Genomic DNA, 19948 nt, shown 5'->3' on the forward strand with positions numbered 1-19948 from the left:
GTGATTGTGTTTGCTGCTAATGATTGGGAAAGTTTCTCCTTTGTATTAGGAGAGAGAATTGAATTGATTAAAGAAAGACAGACAGCTAGACAGACTGACTATTTTTGGTATTTTATTTGCTCGCTCAGATTCCTTGTGAACCTCATGCCTACATATCCCTAGTGGAAGTCAGAGCTTAATGTAGTTCGGGGAACTAACTAGGGAAATTACTTGTTTTTGGTGCCTTGCTTAAAGCTCAAGGTTGAAGCTTGGAATTAAATCTCTATTTACAGTAAAGAGACATGAAATCATCTTTACAGAGAGGTATTAGTACTATTCTACCACAAACATTTAAAGGAGTGACAGAATAACTGAATTCATTTCATTCAAGAGGGGGACCTTACTTGTGTATGTGCAAGTATACCAGTTAAATGCCTCTTAAATGAAAGAAAGATGCTCATCCAAATTAGGGAAAGTTACCACATGTCTGGGTTTTACTGCCAGCTCATGCCTTTCAAAATCCTAAATGGGAGACTTGATTAAAATTGAAATGAAATGTAATGTTTGTTTGAATGTGGTAGAGTAGTAAAAATATCTCTCTATAGAGATAAGCTATGTCTATCTACTGTATAAAAGATTTGAATTTTAACTGGCTTGTATGAGGCCCAAGCTTGAGGCTTTTTGATTGATTTTATTGACTTATTGAAATAATAACTCTACTGGGGAGAATTTAAACTAAGGAGTTTTTGGTGTTCTGTACAAAGCCCAGAATTGAGGCTGACTCTAATTGGAGAGTGTTTATTTGATGGATTTTTATTTGGTGTTCTGTACAAAGCCCAGAATTGAGGCTGAATCTAATTAGGGAGACTCTATTTGTGTGCCTTGTACAAAGCCCAAGGTTGTGGCTAACTGCTGAGGATAACTGAATTTTTGAGACTATGAATGACTCTATTTTGACTTTAGCTAGGGAAAACACTATTTTCTGCCTTGTACAAAGCCCAAGGTTGTGGCAGACTCTTTGACAAGGGAGTTTTATTGTTTGGTGCCTTGTATGAAGCCCAAGGTTAAGGCTAACTGTTTTTGTTGACTTTATTGAGGAGATTTTATTTATTGAAAGACTGTTTTTCTTTGGAAGCTAACCCTTTCCAGGGATTTTGACTCAGCTGGAGAAATTATTTGGTAAAAGACTGACCTTATCATGTTTTTGGAGGCTGACCCTTTCCAGGGGTTTTGACTCTTTTGGGGAAATTATCTCCTAGGAGAAATGAATCTTTATTTATTTATTAATTGACTTTGGAGGCTAACCATTTCCAGGGATTTTTATTAACATGAAGGAATGTGTGGAAGCTAACCCTTTCCAGGGGATTTTATTGAAATGATGGATTGATTTGGAGGCTAACCCTTTCCAGGGAATTTTATTGAAATGATTGGCAGAAAGATTATCTAGTGGAGACTTCTTGTTTAAAGCCCAAGATGAAGGCTGACTCATGCTGAGGAGAAAATAAACATAGATCCTAGACTCTGCTAAGGAAGATTGATGAAGATAAGGGTGACAGAGACTGTCCATGTCTCTCATTCCAAAAGGTGTACTCAATGCAAAATTGAGACAAACTTAGCTTGTTTAAAGTCTGGTTTAAATTGGAAGAAACTCACCAGGGTAGGCTAAAAGGTGACTAAAGACCTGTTCCTATGTTTATAAGAAACCTGATGGGTCCTTGTATACAAGCTCAAGAGGAAGCTGGAAATGCTTTTAAGAAGCCTGTGGGTCCTTGTACAAAGCCCAAGAGGAGGCTAATCGAGGGTCCTTGTTATAGCACAAGAGAAAGCTATGTAGTTTTGAACTTATTTTGGCTCTAAGCAAATGGGTAAGAGGTTTCACCGGGAATAATTCCTCTTTGGGTGGATGTGTCCTATTATTTGGATTCTAAGGTTTTTACCAAGATGTTTCACCGGGAATAATTCATCTTGGGGGTTTGAACTACAGATCTCTAATTAGGAAAGAGCTTTCACCGGGAAGACATTCTCAATCCTAGGTCATATTCCTATAATATATATATAGTTTAACTGTCCTAAGGTTTATACTCAAACGTAGTTCTAAACTAATATATGCACAATTTATATTTGACAGTAATTTAAATAAGGACTGTAAATTGAAAGCTTGTAAAGCCTAACCTGGATGGAGTGGAGGCCTTTGGAGAAGTATGTACAGAGCCTCAACAATATTTTTGTTGTTTTGTTGATAACAGTTGAATATTTATTATAAACAGTTAAGGGTTTTGAAAACAGAAGAAGTGAAGATGGACAAAGGTCACATAGGTATCTGAAGAGTTTCACCGGGAATAATGCCCTTCAAATACCAGAAGAATGTTTTGAAAACAGAAAGAAGATTTTGAAAATACAGTTTTGAAAACAAGCTAAGAAGAGAAGGTTTTTGGGACTTACACTCTATTAGAGGCCCAGTACTTTACAGTACTGGTTATAAAAACAGTTGGAAAAATGATTTAGAATGATGCAAGGTTTTGTTGTTTGAAAACCCTAATCATTTGACTTATTCGGAGATTGAAAACAGTTTTGAAAATTGACAAAAGTCAACTTAATTAAGGTAAAGATGAAGATCTATGCCTAATTAAAACCTAAACAAACAGGGTTTTATCATAAACCTTATTTACAAAATGATTAGGTTAAAACAAAGTGAATATATATTTAAAGTATTTAAGAAAAAAACACTTAAAACATACTATTTTAAACCTAATAAAAATATATGAAATAAATAATATTTTTATGATTTTTTTTATTATTCACAAAATAGATATATTAAATGACAAGTGTGTGAAAAATGAAGTGAAAATAAATTAATTTGATAGGTTAAATAATTGGTTAAAGTTGTGAAGAAATTAAATGGGAAAAAGTGGTAAAAAATAGGGTTTTGTCACCAACCAGGTTTGAACCCACGCCCTTTGTATTACCAGCCCAAAACAACACCACTGAGCCAACGCGCGCTTGGTGTCATATGCATGGTTCCATTGCAATTCATATATTACTCAAATGCATAGAAGTGAAAAAAAGAAATAAAATCAAAAGGTCTGGGGCGAGGGGGATTCGAACCCCAGACCTTGGGCACGCGCAACACACAAACACTCTTTACCACTGGGCTATCACGTTTTAGTCGTTAATGAAACATGTATCAATCAAAATAAAATAAACTTAGACCTGAGTTTGAAAATTGGGCGCCACCACCATCTTCGTCTTCAACCTCAAGCTCTCAAAATTTCAAATTTATGAACTTGCTCATTTCTCAACCATTTGCAAAGATGTAAAGACCAAACTTGCTCTAAATTCACTCACGATTCTAAATATGTAACTATCATAAATTTATATCAACTATATCTAACTAATTTACCAGAAATCGTGAAGAACCCTAAAACTTAAAAATCAAATTAAATGGATATGCTGAAAGATAAATGAATGATGATAGAGGGTTTTCAATCCTCTGATGATGCTGAACAAGATAGAATCGAGCTATTTCTTAAAGAATGCTTAAATTAAAGAGGTGAGGTTCAGAAACTTACCTCTGAAAATGGAAGTCGTGAGGATGATAGAGAGCAACTGAGCTTGTATGAATGATCCCAAAAGCTTCCTTGTGACTCAGTGATGCTAACTGAATGCTTTTAGTAACCTCAATCTTCCTGAATTACTCTATGGACCTCCCTCGATTTCAGCTTCAAGTGAACATGGAGGGTGATGATTCTTGAGTTACAGATGAGCTGCAGCCATCTGAACAGCTTCACTACCTCCTATGGAACGTGCCTGGATGCTTAGCTTGATTGGAAACCTTCTGAATTGCACTATGGACCTCCAACTGCAACTGCTCCTAAGTGAGAGCAACAATGGTGTTCCTCCACTTGCAGAAATGATCCAGGTGCTTGGATCACCTCAAATGACCTCCCTTGAGATGTTAGAATGCTTACTTTCCAAAGATAAGCTCTGGTTTGAAGAAATCGATTCTTCTTGCCAAAGAACTTTGAAAAACAATAAGCATGAGAAGAGAAAGAGAAAGCAAGGAATATGGTTGCTTTGGTGTCTTTTTCTACTGAAGTATGCTCTCCTATTTATAGGCAAATGACTCAGTACTGATTGAGAGAGTGAGCTTGCTTAGTGAAGCAAGTTTGGTTTCTTAGCCATGAAGAAATTTCAAAGAATATCCAAGTGTGATCATTGCATTTTCGAGCCAACTCCCCTATCCATTGATTCTATCTGATCTTAGGGGACATTTCAGATGCAAAGTGAGCTCTAATTGGTTGGTGAGAAGATTCCTTGGGTGATTCATCAATTTGCCATAAATTCACAAATGTAATCATTACATAATCACATGTTCTTGTTTTAGGAATCTTCCTCAATTATCATGGCATGGTGAAAATGAATGCATGGCATGTTTTCAGATGTGTTATGGGTCGTGTAGCATCCATATTTGAGGTCATGTGCACAAAATTTCAAAGTTCAAAAATGATGCATGACCTATAATTTCACTTCATGAGGCCAACTTTGAACAAGCATAACTCTTAGCTCAAAATGAATTTGGAGAAGGTTGAACACAATTTTGAAAGCCCTAAACATCTACTTCAAATCATTAGTTTGGAGTTTCTTCAAAATCCTTTGGCAAATTTGTGAAAAATGAGGCCAAAGTTGGAAGAAAACTAGGTTAAAACACTTAGAAAAATTTCTAAGTGTTTATGACCTAAAACTCCAAAACTTCTAAAACTCTTAAATGATTGATCTTTTGAAAAAAGTTCCTTTGTAAGATGTTGTTTTATTTTGCAAGATCTACAACTTTCATGTTGGAAGTTTTTTGAGTTGTGTAGGTGAAATTTTGAGTTCTCACCATGCCTTAAAAAACCCTAATTCCCGACTTTTTGCTCCTTGATGAATTTCTTTGAATTTCTTTGGTCAAATGACTTTACCATCCATATATTGATGATATTGATCCTTGAAAGTCATTTTTTGACCAAAGATCTCAAAAGTCAATGGTGATCCTATACAGTTGACTTTTTCCAGATAAGGTGAGATTTTGGACTTTTGTGTAGAATCAAGATCTTTTCCTCAAATGAATGATGTAAATGGATTATATTGAGGTAGTAGATATTCTTGAATCATGTCTTGAGTTTTGGATTCATGCCCTGATTAAAAGTCAACTATCCTGGTGAATTAGGTCAAAAACCCTAATTGTCGACCAGATGAAAATAATGACTGTAGACTTTGAAATGAGGTGTGATGTCCAGTGGATCTTGTCATATGAGTTATTTGAAGATGATTGATGTCTTTGAATGATCCCCTAGGGCTTTTTATGGTTTCCCAAAGGTGATCCCTGATTTTAGTCCTTGATAAGGCTCAAAACCCTAGTTTGTGGATCTGAGTAATTTTGTACTTATATGACTGGGTGTCTAATCAATCATAGGTGAAATAATGAAGCTCTTGAGTCTTATGATTGTATTAGAGACTAATCCTCCTATTGATTGATCCTTTGCCTGAGTTTTCCTGTCTTTGAACACCCTCGATTGAATGTCAGACTGCTCTAGGTACTTACTCTGACTTGATGAAAATCCTGAAGATATGTCATCTCAGGGGGGGTCAAAAATTAGGGTATGACAGATGCCCCTATTTAAGTTTCTTTTATCTGGAGGGAGAGAGATTGATATCTCGATCTCTCATGCGTAAAAGAGACTTAAATATCGAGGAATGCCCGAATTTTTGGGCGCTCCTGAGATGTTGTAATTGACATAATCTTTGCATGACTTTGATCCCGTTGTCGCACTCGGCGGGGATGAGGAGACAAACTTCTGCAAGAATACTTGATGTGGATTCTGGCGAATGGATGGCAGTGTAGGATGCGCAATCCATCTTCTTTAATTAAGTGTTGATACTTAGAAAAAGGTAAACAACCTCCCCCTTGTTTCGGATGTCCATATCTCGAAACTGGTCTTAGTTGTGTTTGGATAATATCTCAGATAAAGAGAAAATTTCCAACGGTTTGTTTCCTCATCAAACTTCTTACCAGCACTTGGAGGTAAGATACCATTTGATGGTAAATAGAAACTTCAAAGGTTTGTTTCCTCATCAAACTTCTCACCAGCACTTGGCGATGAGATACCATTTGATGGTAATAAAGAAACTTCAAGGTTTGTTTCCTCATCAAACTTCTCATCAGCACTTGGAGATGAGATACCATTTGACGGTAATAAAGAAACTTCAAAGGGTTGTTTCCTCATCAAACTTCTCATCAGCACTTGGAGATGAGATACCATTTGACGGTAATAAAGAAACTTCAAAGGGTTGTTTCCTCATCAAACTTCTCATCAGCACTTGGAGATGAGATACCATTTGATGGTAATAAAGAAACTTCAAGGTTTGTTTCCTCATCAAACTTCTTACCAGCACTTGGAGGTAAGATACCATTTGATGGTAATAAAGAAACTTCAAGGTTTGTTTCCTCATCAAACTTCTCATCAGCACTTGGAGATGAGATACCATTTGACGGTGTCGCTACCGCGAAAAATGGAATCAGAGTCGCCACCAATATATTTATCCCATCAAGGGAAAGGAATACCAGGAAACCTATCTCAGAATAAGAACAAGGTCTTTCGACCAGAGAATAGGGTACGGGAGTCGGTTACGCAAGGGGAAGGTGTTAGCACCCCTCACGCCCATCGTACTCGATGGTATCCACCTATGTTTGTTTCTATCTAAAGGGTGTCTAATGTCTAAAACCTAAATGCGAATGAATGCAAAAGAAATACGGGGAAAAGAAGGAATTATTTACAAGTGTGTTCGCTTAGGCCCCGCGACCCAATGCCTACGTATCCTTTTCAGGAATCAGAACGACCGTAGTTCGGCTCCATAGTTTCCATTTGTTTTGTGTTTTTTAGTTGAACAGAGGTTAAGGTCACAATCCACGATGCTCGACCTTTGGAGACTTATACGCCTAGTTTGGAATGGACTCAACATGTTCTTAAGCGCCTAACAAGGCAAAAGAATGAACTTGGGTTTGTGTTTTTTATGTAACTACATGATGAACAAAACCCAATACAAGGTTTCGCACCACTTCGTCACTTTGTTTTAATTCGAGCCTTTATTAAGTGTTTTAAATGTTTTTGGTTGGGTATTTTTTAAGGGAATTTACTTTGCGATTAGAATCACATAAAATGTATAATGATCGAGAAACAGATTAGGGAATGAATCCCACTCACTTCTATCCCATTATATAATGTTCAAGAAACAGATTAGGGAATGAATCCCACTCATTTCTATCCCATTAACTAACGTTTGAGAAACAGATTAGGGAATGAATCCCACTCATTTCTCTCCCATTAAGTAGTGACCGAGAAACAGATTAGGGAATGAATCCCACTCATTTCTATGCCACTAAGTGATTGAGAAACAGATTAGGGAATGAATCCCACTCATTTCTCTATCACTTTCGTAATGTGATTCGCCTCTTTATTTATTAATGTTTTAAAGTTGAAAAGAAAAAGAATGAACAAAGGGAACTAACCTATTCTCTAATCTAAGTTATTCTAATCTAAGTCTAATGGCCCTAAGGTCAAGGATAACTATCCTAACCTATCTCAATTCCTCTTAACAAAGAAGGAAGAGTCTAAGGGAACATGGCACAAGTATGGAGTTACAACTCCAACAAGATGAGAAGAGAGGGCAGTAGCAAACCAAGGAAATAAGTGTCCTAAATCAAACACAAAAGCCATATGACACTACACAAAAATATTCACAAGGAGTTACCAAAGTATCGCATAAATCGTCACTTAACAATTAGCGAACAAACATCCATTAATCAAAACAAAAAGCAAATGAAACCATGAACAAAGCTTAAAGTCAGTAGCAATTAGTTCATTTATAGGTCCAAGACCTTATACCAATCTATGTTAGTCAATTAACTTGAGACAAACAAAGTTCTAACAAAACTATACAAAACTAGGTCAAAGCTAGTTAATAGAATTCAAATTAGGAGTGAAGTTAGAAAGATGTAATCAAATGCTATGAGTCAGTAGCTAATGACCTCTAAAAGGTGTCTAAGCAATCACAAAACAAGTCAAGAAGTTTCACACAAAATTATAGGTCATTCGGACATGTTATGGTGCGATCGTTAACCAAAGGTGAGTTATTTACAAGTAAAAAAGGAAAATCAAGTAAAATAAGAAAACATGACTTGAAAAAATCAACTCCAGGTCTTAGGACCTCTAAACATCCCTAATTATATGTACAAAAAGAAACTAAGTCAATTTCATAAAGGTAAAGCAAATTATAGGTCAAATTCACATGGTTATCCGTTTGGGAACGTACATAAATCGGGTATAGAAAATCTAATGAAAACCTAACCAAAACATAGAATTAGACTTTTATTTTTTTCACACAATATGGTATATGAGTCTACTGATATCACACAAAAAATGGCAATTAAATTCTACTCCTAAGGTATTAAACAAAATTAATTTGCAAAACCGATCAAACTTAAAAACACAATGAACATGTTGAAAGAAGATGATCTATTAAAAACAACAAACTAAGTTCTAAAAATCTAACAAAAATATCAAAAATTTCTACACACATTATTCTATTTAAAACACATTTTTATTGATTTTTTATTTGAATCAAAACAGGTTCATGAATCAAAAACTAGAAGAAAAACAAAATTGAAATAAAGGAAATCTGCCTAGAAATAGGGGTGTGTTAGTAAAAGCAATGAATTGAAGTTAGTTGAAAGCAGCGCTTGGGCCCAAATACAGGGGGTGGAAATAGCAACGAATTTGTGCAGGCCCAGTGCTTTGTCTTATTCAGATTTTTATGTGTCAAAAATGGTGGTGATGGGCCTATGGGGGGTATGCCCAGCAATTCGATACAGGCCCAGGAATTATTGATCCAATTGTTATTCAGATTCAAACCTTATGTCAATTAATATCCAGTTCAAGTCATTAATCCATATAGTAACTTGATATCAATTCCCATTAATTACTCAGATTATAGGTTAATTAACAAATTAAATTAAAAAGAAAAAGGTAAAAAATTAGAAAGGGATTAGGTCAAAACGTACGTGTGACCTTTGAGCTTTCCCTTCAGACCTTCTCTCCCCCCTCTTTCACGAGCGGCGGCCGGAATCTCCAACCTCAACGGCGCCGATTTGAGCTTCCCTTCCGATTGAAGCTTCATTCCGTCGTCGTGAACCAAGTAAACAAGACAACACTCATCTCCCTGCTTCAAACTCTCTTCGTGCGCGACGGCAGCAACTTTTACCTCAACTCAAATTCTCCGTCTCTCTCGATCGCTCTCTCTCCGATTCTTTTCGTTCTTCTGTTACTGCTCTCAATCGGCCTCTCTGCCGATTTCGTCTCAGACTCGTGTTCATCTTTTAATCCACCTCTCCAATTTCACGTTCTTCTCTTCCTCTTCATGCGGTTGCGTTTTATGTTGTGATGATGATGTTTTTCTTGCAGATTGTTGGAGACCGAAGAAACTCCGTTCTTTCGCAAAATTGAAGGGCGAATGGAGAGTTCTTGAGGATTGACAGATATGGCTATGACGTGAAGAGATTATGGTGAATTGAAGATCAATGTGTGGCGAAGACTGTGATGAAGATTGAGAGGGATTGAAGATTGTTCTGTGATGTGAAGATTGATGGATGAAAATGATGAGATTGAAGAATGGCAATGATGCTGAATGAAGGTTGGGATTGGTGTGTCGCGATGAAGATTGAAGGGATCGAAGGTCAAATCAGAGGGAAGATTAAAGAAGATGAAGACCCGGAAAGTTTGTTAGTTATCATTTTTCTCTTTTCTGTTATCGATTTTTCTTCTGCTCTGAAATTCTGTTCTCCTTATTGTTCTACAGATCTTTGAAGATGAAGTAATGGTGGTTCATAGATTATGGAGATAGGAGGATGAAGAGTGTTGAAGAGTGTTGGAGAGTGTTGAAGATTATTGAGGTTTTTTCCATTTTTTTTCAGAATTGTGATTGAAGAATTGGATCGAGAGAGAGAGATCAAAAGAGAAGGCTTCAAGAGTTTGTTACAATTCAGTTATCTGTTAGTTATTTCTGTTTTCTGTTACATCTGATGCGGTTCCAAAAGGCCCTTCTTCTGTGAACCGGTTTTTGAAGTGCAAGCAGTTTTTTCTTTGATGTGCAGGCTTACGGTTCGGTTCAACATCGAACCGGTTTTTTGTCTTGGTTTGAATACAGGGCTGAATCTGGTTTGTAGCTCGGTTCTCTTTTGATTGTTGCCAGCAGTGGTTTTATTGATGTATGCTTTTTGAACTGGTTTTGATGTGCTGCCGATTTCGTGGAAAACTATTGCGGATCCTTTGTAGCAGCAGCATTTTGAAGTGCAAAGTTTTTCTGATTTTCAATTATTAGAAATGATCATTCTAATCTTCGGTGTAATATTTATTTCCTGTATTTTTGTGTTGTAAAACTTGTATAAGCAACGCGAAGATTGTTGATAGGATACGAAGTCAAGGATATTTTTGTGTAAATAACTTTGTTTGCACTTGTAACTTGAATAAGAACTTGGACATGTTTGATTGTAATTTGGATTTTTGTACCTTCAAATAGAATGGACATTGAAATTTGAACTTGTATTTGAATCTTGAACCGAATGTTCCTATACCTTGGTTTTGAATGAATGCTATTTAAATCAACACTTGCATGACTATTTTTGGTGAATTAACTCCCATCCACTCATAAACTTCAATGGCTCCTAATTTGGTTCGAGTCATCAATCTAACTCAAATCCATTCAGATAGATTATAAATGATGATGTCTTGAACACAATGGATCCATTTCATTTCCATGAGAAATTTAATAAAGATCAACCATATCATGTTTGAATAACCTTAATCCAATTGATGCGATACAAAAGAAATCTTTCCAATGTTGCACGCACCAAATCTTTGACATCATGAACAAACCTAAGCTTTTGAATAATTTGCGCTCGGGGCATAAAGTAATCACCGGTGAATCTGAATCTTCTATTTAGTGAAAGTCGATCTTTAATTCTCGAACCATGGGTGACTTGCACTTCAAGCTACCAAACAATTGGAAAGAGCAATGATACCTGAATTCTCAGGTCATATATCATGCCTTGACAAGATGTCTTCCTCAATACATGAATTTAACATGATGCCTTGGGGAACCCTTTGATGAAGATAAAGACCCAATTTCACACCTCACTGTTTGTAGAATCAGAAATACCACATCTTATTAGTTGTGTACGCATCAATCTCATTACGAAACCTTACGCTTCCAAATCCTTGATCCCATGCCCCTTTTTTATGTTTTATTTGATGAATGAATGAAAGGTCATGTTAATGGCCTAATGGAGGTATGCAGGTGAATGCAAAGCTTAAGCCAGTTAGAAATAAATATGTGGGCAAATTTTGGGGTGCAACAGCTGCCCCTATTCAATCTTCTTGAACCTGAATGTACGAACGACACAAGTTCTGGACATGAGAGGTGTAGGTGGATTGAATACCCAAAAGTACCATCAAAATTTGCATTATGTGGTATGGAAAAGAGTGTTGCATGTTATCGAAGGCGAACCAAACAAATTGCTAACCTTAGTTAGACTTGAAAGAAGCATAGTTGCAGAGTGACTCTTTGAAAAAGAAACCATCCATAGACGACTTTACCAAACTGCTAACCTTGGTTAGACTTGGAAAAAAGAGAAGACACAACCGTAGCGTGACCCCACAAAGAAGAACCATCCTTAGACGACTCTATCAAATTGCTAACCTTAGTTAGACTTTGAAAAGATTGCTATCCTTTGATAGACTTGAAAAGGAGAGTGCTAACCGTAGTTAGACTTTGAAAAGAAGACACAACCGTAGCGTGACTCCACAAGGAAGAACCATCCTTAGACGACTCAACCAAATTGCTAGCCTTAGTTAGACTTTGAAAAGAAGACACAACCGTAGCGTGACTCCACAAGGAAGAACCATCCTTAGACGACTCAACTAAATTGCTAACCTTAGTTAGACTTTGAAAAGAAGACACAACCGTAGCGTGACTCCACAAGGAAGAACCATCCTTAGACGACTCAACCAAATTGCTAACCTTAGTTAGACTTTGAAAAGAAGACACAACTGTAGCGTGACTCCACAAGGAAGAACCATCCTTAGACGACTCAACCAAATTGTTAACCTTAGTTAGACTTTGAAAAGAAGACACAACCGTAGCGTGACTCCACAAGGAAGAACCATCCTTGGACGACTCAACCAAATTGCTAACCTTAGTTAGACTTTGAAAAAAAAATGCTATCCTTAGATAGACTTTAGAAAAAGGAGGTGCTAACCTTAGTTAGACTTTATAAAAAAGGGGGTGCTAACCTTAGTTAGACTTTAGAAAAAAGGGGGTGCTAACCTTAGTTAGACTTTATTGAACACGGCAAGTGGAAAACTGACCAATGAAACATGATCTTAATGAGGACTAACTTTGTATCCAATCCACCTTGGAGGAGGAGGACAAGACTTCTTCTGGGAATATATTATTTTGTGCCTTTGGAGCACATACAAACTGGCTTATGCATTGATGCATGTTTGATTTTTCCATGGCGTAATGCTCCATATTCATGGAAATGCTACGCGTTTTTGTAGATGCAATGTGAATGCAATGATTACTATATGCAGAAATAACGAGGGCCCTTTAGAGAATATTCCGCTGACTTGTTGATCGAGCTTCGTCTTTGACCTCGGGAGAGGTAAACACAAGGGAGAATCCCCTTAGTGTTGTGAACTCTGTGGAGATGCCAATAGACATTGGACTTTTACTTGCAAGATATACCTCTTCGTTGGCTTGAAGAATAACTTCTAACTTCTCACCATGTGCCATTGCTTGGAGGATTTTTGACATGAAGAGATTCCCTCAATTTACCATGTTGGGGATGAGAAATCTTGATGAAGATCCCTTGTTGGGAGGATTGGAACAACTCCGAGGAGAACTAAACTCCTATACTGGGGAGAGAACAAATTTCAAGGAGAAATAAACTCCTATGCTCGGGGAGAGAACATATTTCCAGGAGAAATAAACTCCTATGCTCTGGGGGAGACTTTTCAAGGAGAAATAAACTCCTATGCTTGGGAAATGAATCGAACTCTTAGGAGAAATAAACTCCTATGCTTGGGGAGAGAGTACCTTGCTGGGGAAAAGCATTGTGATACTTCTCCACTATATGATGGCCAACTGCACCTTACAGATGAATGACAATTTCTTTAGTATAAACCAAACGAGTATGCCCCAGGCTGCCTGACTTGTGAAGATATCTGATTTAACGCAGAAGCTTGCCTCGAAAGGATCCTTACACCACAATTACTTAAGAAAATTCTGCCCCAGCATATCCAAGTGTTTGAAATGTTCTTTCTTTTGATCAACGGATCCTCGAAGAGATTTTTTTTTCGAATCTCGACGTAACTTCCCCAGATTGAGTGAGTTTGAGAGATTCCTCGACGTCACTACTTCAGATTGATTGAAATCAAAAGAGAGATTCCTCGACTTGATTAACCCAGATTGATCGAATTTGAGATGTCAAACCTTGATTTGCTTGCCCCAGATTAGATGAACTCACGAGAGAGATTCCTCGTCGTGACTACCCCTGATTATGTACATCTTATCAGAATCCTCGAGTTTACTTCCCTTGAAGTCAACCAAACTATGGAAGTAACTTTATCATACTCAATGGAGTCTTCATACTCTTCCCCTCAAGGATACTTAATCAAAATTCATCTACTCAACGGAGTATTCAGACTTCTCCCCTTAGGGTAATCGATCAAAGAAGGTATAAACTGATTATGCTCAATGGAGTCTTTAGGCAACATGCCCCTTGATATATTAGTCTCTGGAATGATTTCTTTTTACTCTGAGGAGTTCTCAAGTCTCTTTTACTTTGACATGATCAAGCTCTTCATGGATTCTCACAATGGAAACTTTCTTGATGTTTAAGCAAATGTTTTGTATGCAAAAGAATGTTAATTCTAAGAATGACAATTCTAATACAAAGCCTATGCTAGTCTTGAAGTTTAAAACTTTATGCAATGAGGTGGCCACCTCTTGTGAATGAAATGTAAAGCGGGCATACGATACCAACATAGATGTGTGTCACGCTTCATTGGGAGTCAGCTAAGCAATATCTCTTTGGAGTGCGCTTTCGAAATAAACCCTACTTCAATTAGGACTTTTAAGGGTTGTAACTTGGCCAGGTTCATGGTTTTCAGAAACAAAGGATTTTTAGGCTCAAAATTATTTGGTGCCCACCCCCTTCGTGATGTTCTCCACTCCTAAGTTCAATTAGCTCAATATGAGTGTTCATCCCTCACCAGGAATTTTAAGATGGTTGAGGAATCAATAAGGTTTTTTGGACATGGCAGTCGCTCACCTTTTATTTTTTTTGATTCATTATCACACGACTTTGTTCTTGCTTTATTTTCACCATCCTTTTTCTTTTTATTGCTATTTTCTTTTCTTTTTCTCTTTCTTTTCATTTTTTTTTTTGCCATTTTTTTCTTTTTTTTTTGAACAAGTCGTGTGACCTCGCATTGTATTTAATTTGTGGGAGATGATTGTGACTGCCTCACACCTTTGATTGATGAAGAATTACCATTGCGGTATCGTCATCTTTTGTCCTCTTGGTAGGTGAAGGATAACCATTGCGGTCTTGACATTCCTCAACCTTTTGAAGGATAACCATTGTTGTATCCTTGGATGCATATCCTTTATGAGTTTTGAACACTTGATCAAGTTAAATGAACACTACCCTGCCCCAGGGTTAAAATTAAGGGTTTTTCTGAACAGAAAAGAAACTCCTACTTCCAGGCTCAAAGGGGTTGACAAGGGTCTATCTCCCTTATATCTCCGGTGTTTGGGGATTGAAACAATGCCTGTACATCATCAGCAGGGTTTTATTCAAAAACACACAATTAGGGATTTTGCATTTTTTTATCATCATTCTCCCTCCGCTCGTTGCCTAAGCAAGAGATTAGTAAAAGTTGGTATCGTAATGCCAAAACTCTCTTTTTTTTTATGAGTGAAAACGAATGGATTACTTCAAGACAAACATAAACAATGTATCATGGTTTTCATTCAAAAATTAACAAATTTTTACATGCAATCAATGCTTAAACAAACAATGAAATGCTACCAATGAGAATGCAATAAAGATCTTAAATGGATGCCATTGTTGAGGAGACTTGACTCCGTATGGACTTATTGCTCTCGGATACCTTTTGCAGTTTTGATACCCCATCGAGACTTCAATATAAGCACAAACCTCTTGGAGTGAATGTGGTTGTTCTAAAATCAGCGAGGACTTGAATTCTGCCTTTGAATGTCCTACTACCTTCAGTTGAATGGCTAGGTGCCCTAGCATGGTAGCCACTTAGCATTATCATATGTTCCTTCCACACATTTTAGATTACTTCCCAGAAGAAAATTCCAACAAAGGCGTACAAGAGTGGTGCAATTTGCCTTACTTTAGGGATTCGAGCAATGCAAATGATGCAATACTCAAGATAGACAATGTCTTGCTTATCCCTCGGTCGGGAGCCCCAAATATAGATGCTAAAACTGTAATCACCATCATAAATGGAAGAAGCTAGTATGATCATCAAACTCAGGAGAACTATATGTGGTGAGGAAGACCCATAATGCCAACTGAAATACCAACCACAAGGCACTTGCATTACATCGTTATGTTTCCCATATTCTTCTGTCTCATATTCTTTCTTTCTCTGTTGACGAGCAAAGGCCATTGAGAAGAAAATTTCAGGAAGAGATGGCACATGATATGAAGCAACAGCTTGAGAATGAGAAATGCCTCTGCAGAACACTCTTGATTACCACATGGCAAAAGATTCTGACGAAGTTGCACAATAACTTGTAATGCTTTAGGGATTCGAGCAATGCGAATGATGCAGTACTCAAGACCAGAATACGTCTTGCTTATCCCTCAGTCGGGAGCCCCAAGCAACTTCCACATATGTACAAGGGGTGATTACCACTTTGGCTTGCATGTCCAAACTATACAGAGAGAGAATAAATAACCTTTGCAGCTCTTAACATCAAGCACAAATCGACAATGTCTAAATCAACGGAGTCACGATCTTTTATGGCTTTCAACCTTTTCTCCAAGAGGTGGAACCTTTTTCATTTTCAATAATCGGAAACTCGAAGACTTCAATGATGTGAATTCTCCTTACCAAGAATAGGAATCTCAACATTACTTCAGACATGCTGATTCAAAAGACCTTCTCTTGAGGTGAGATTAACATTGCATTTGGCCTCTGATGAACTTGTCTCAATTCTTCCTTGTCTAAGAGAAAACTCTTGAATAATCTCCATACACTGATTCAGGTTAATCCCCATTCCTGTCCTCATCTCATTCAAGTACTCACGGAGTTGTTCCGTTATTAACTTTCAAGCACATAGCGGTGAGAAGTCATTTTGTTGTTGAAGTTAGCATTTGAGTAGAAAGGGCCCTCATAAGCTTCTGAGAGAACTATGAAATGCATGATAGTATGAATGCATGTTTCATTTCTAAGGGATCCTAAAGTCTTTTCATCAACTTTTGTTTCTCTTTTATTCTCTTTTTTTTTGTTGCATATAGTATCTTTTCTTTTCCATCTTTTATTTTTTTCTACTTTTTTCCATTTTTTTTTTTTGGAAATAGACTTTAGAATCCCCCACAAATGAAGTGGATAAAGTAATGATGTTATGCAATGCAAAAGCATGGGATCAAGGTCCATATAATCCGAGTAACCACTGTACAATCCTCTGAATAACTGATGTAGGTCAGATGTCATGAGATCAAAGGTCCGACACCTTTTTGAATACCAGGAGAACCAATAGTCACCAACAGAATAGAATAGCCCCCAACGGTACCTGTCATGTATATCCCACCCCACTCACAGGTGAATCTAGGTCAAGGTAGGTCAAAAGGTCTCCAGTGTTAACAATTCTCCTGAAACACCATCATTGTTGCAAATACATGCCAACAATGGTATCTCATTTGAATCTCAACTGGTCGTGGGTCTCATGATCGCAATCAACAGAACCTGACATTCTGTTGGCGTCATGACTATCCACTCTATCCTAGGTATCCTATGTGTTAACTCTGGCCTGGGTATTGGGCCTTTTACCTCATAGAACAACCCACCCAACCTGCAAAACAGAACAGAAGACCCCAAGGAACACAGAATATAATCCATATGCATGATGTGCAAACAGAAATAAACATGATATGCAAGCAGAAAAGTAAACATGTAAACATATATACAAGGTATAGACATAAAAACAAATAAACACCCAGTAAATAAACAAACAAACGCAGGCTAGGATCGACTCACTAAGGATGGACCAGCACAGGTCTAGCAACGTCCCCAGCAGAGTCGCCAGCTGTCGCTACCGCGAAAAATGGAATCAGAGTCGCCACCAATATATTTATCCCATCAAGGGAAAGGAATACCAGGAAACCTATCTCAGAATAAGAACAAGGTCTTTCGACCAGAGAATAGGGTACGGGAGTCGGTTACGCAAGGGGAAGGTGTTAGCACCCCTCACGCCCATCGTACTCGATGGTATCCACCTATGTTTGTTTCTATCTAAAGGGTGTCTAATGTCTAAAACCTAAATGCGAATGAATGCAAAAGAAATACGGGGAAAAGAAGGAATTATTTACAAGTGTGTTCGCTTAGGCCCCGCGACCCAATGCCTACGTATCCTTTTCAGGAATCAGAACGACCGTAGTTCGGCCCCATAGTTTCCATTTGTTTTGTGTTTTTTAGTTGAACAGAGGTTAAGGTCACAATCCACGATGCTCGACCTTTGGAGACTTATACGCCTAGTTTGGAATGGACTCAACATGTTCTTAAGCGCCTAACAAGGCAAAAGAATGAACTTGGGTTTGTGTTTTTTATGTAACTACATGATGAACAAAACCCAATACAAGGTTTCGCACCACTTCGTCACTTTGTTTTAATTCGAGCCTTTATTAAGTGTTTTAAATGTTTTTGGTTGGGTATTTTTTAAGGGAATTTACTTTGCGATTAGAATCACATAAAATGTATAATGATCGAGAAACAGATTAGGGAATGAATCCCACTCACTTCTATCCCATTATATAATGTTCAAGAAACAGATTAGGGAATGAATCCCACTCATTTCTATCCCATTAACTAACGTTTGAGAAACAGATTAGGGAATGAATCCCACTCATTTCTCTCCCATTAAGTAGTGACCGAGAAACAGATTAGGGAATGAATCCCACTCATTTCTATGCCACTAAGTGATTGAGAAACAGATTAGGGAATGAATCCCACTCATTTCTCTATCACTTTCGTAATGTGATTCGCCTCTTTATTTATTAATGTTTTAAAGTTGAAAAGAAAAAGAATGAACAAAGGGAACTAACCTATTCTCTAATCTAAGTTATTCTAATCTAAGTCTAATGGCCCTAAGGTCAAGGATAACTATCCTAACCTATCTCAATTCCTCTTAACAAAGAAGGAAGAGTCTAAGGGAACATGGCACAAGTATGGAGTTACAACTCCAACAAGATGAGAAGAGAGGGCAGTAGCAAACCAAGGAAATAAGTGTCCTAAATCAAACACAAAAGCCATATGACACTACACAAAAATATTCACAAGGAGTTACCAAAGTATCGCATAAATCGTCACTTAACAATTAGCGAACAAACATCCATTAATCAAAACAAAAAGCAAATGAAACCATGAACAAAGCTTAAAGTCAGTAGCAATTAGTTCATTTATAGGTCCAAGACCTTATACCAATCTATGTTAGTCAATTAACTTGAGACAAACAAAGTTCTAACAAAACTATACAAAACTAGGTCAAAGCTAGTTAATAGAATTCAAATTAGGAGTGAAGTTAGAAAGATGTAATCAAATGCTATGAGTCAGTAGCTAATGACCTCTAAAAGGTGTCTAAGCAATCACAAAACAAGTCAAGAAGTTTCACACAAAATTATAGGTCATTCGGACATGTTATGGTGCGATCGTTAACCAAAGGTGAGTTATTTACAAGTAAAAAAGGAAAATCAAGTAAAATAAGAAAACATGACTTGAAAAAATCAACTCCAGGTCTTAGGACCTCTAAACATCCCTAATTATATGTACAAAAAGAAACTAAGTCAATTTCATAAAGGTAAAGCAAATTATAGGTCAAATTCACATGGTTATCCGTTTGGGAACGTACATAAATCGGGTATAGAAAATCTAATGAAAACCTAACCAAAACATAGAATTAGACTTTTATTTTTTTCACACAATATGGTATATGAGTCTACTGATATCACACAAAAAATGGCAATTAAATTCTACTCCTAAGGTATTAAACAAAATTAATTTGCAAAACCGATCAAACTTAAAAACACAATGAACATGTTGAAAGAAGATGATCTATTAAAAACAACAAACTAAGTTCTAAAAATCTAACAAAAATATCAAAAATTTCTACACACATTATTCTATTTAAAACACATTTTTATTGATTTTTTATTTGAATCAAAACAGGTTCATGAATCAAAAACTAGAAGAAAAACAAAATTGAAATAAAGGAAATCTGCCTAGAAATAGGGGTGTGTTAGTAAAAGCAATGAATTGAAGTTAGTTGAAAGCAGCGCTTGGGCCCAAATACAGGGGGTGGAAATAGCAACGAATTTGTGCAGGCCCAGTGCTTTGTCTTATTCAGATTTTTATGTGTCAAAAATGGTGGTGATGGGCCTATGGGGGGTATGCCCAGCAATTCGATACAGGCCCAGGAATTATTGATCCAATTGTTATTCAGATTCAAACCTTATGTCAATTAATATCCAGTTCAAGTCATTAATCCATATAGTAACTTGATATCAATTCCCATTAATTACTCAGATTATAGGTTAATTAACAAATTAAATTAAAAAGAAAAA

The 19948-nt window shown here is 37.0% G+C and overlaps 1 long non-coding RNA gene across 2 annotated transcripts; it reads left to right on the forward strand.

Annotated features, from left to right (window-relative positions):
- The first annotated feature begins 9040 nt into the window (after positions 1–9040).
- On the forward strand, positions 9041–10565 carry LOC131646682 (uncharacterized). Of its 2 annotated transcripts, none has more exons than XR_009297582.1 (2): positions 9041–9793; positions 9871–10565. It is a non-coding gene; the product is annotated as an uncharacterized LOC131646682 (long non-coding RNA). The 2 variants fall into 2 exon arrangements; XR_009297583.1 differs by having other exon boundaries at positions 9041–9789.
- Positions 10566–19948: the final 9383 nt, after the last annotated feature.

The sequence above is a fragment of the Vicia villosa genome, linkage group LG2 (assembly GCF_029867415.1).
Source record: "Vicia villosa cultivar HV-30 ecotype Madison, WI linkage group LG2, Vvil1.0, whole genome shotgun sequence".
In the NCBI taxonomy this organism is placed as follows: Eukaryota; Viridiplantae; Streptophyta; class Magnoliopsida; order Fabales; family Fabaceae; genus Vicia; species Vicia villosa.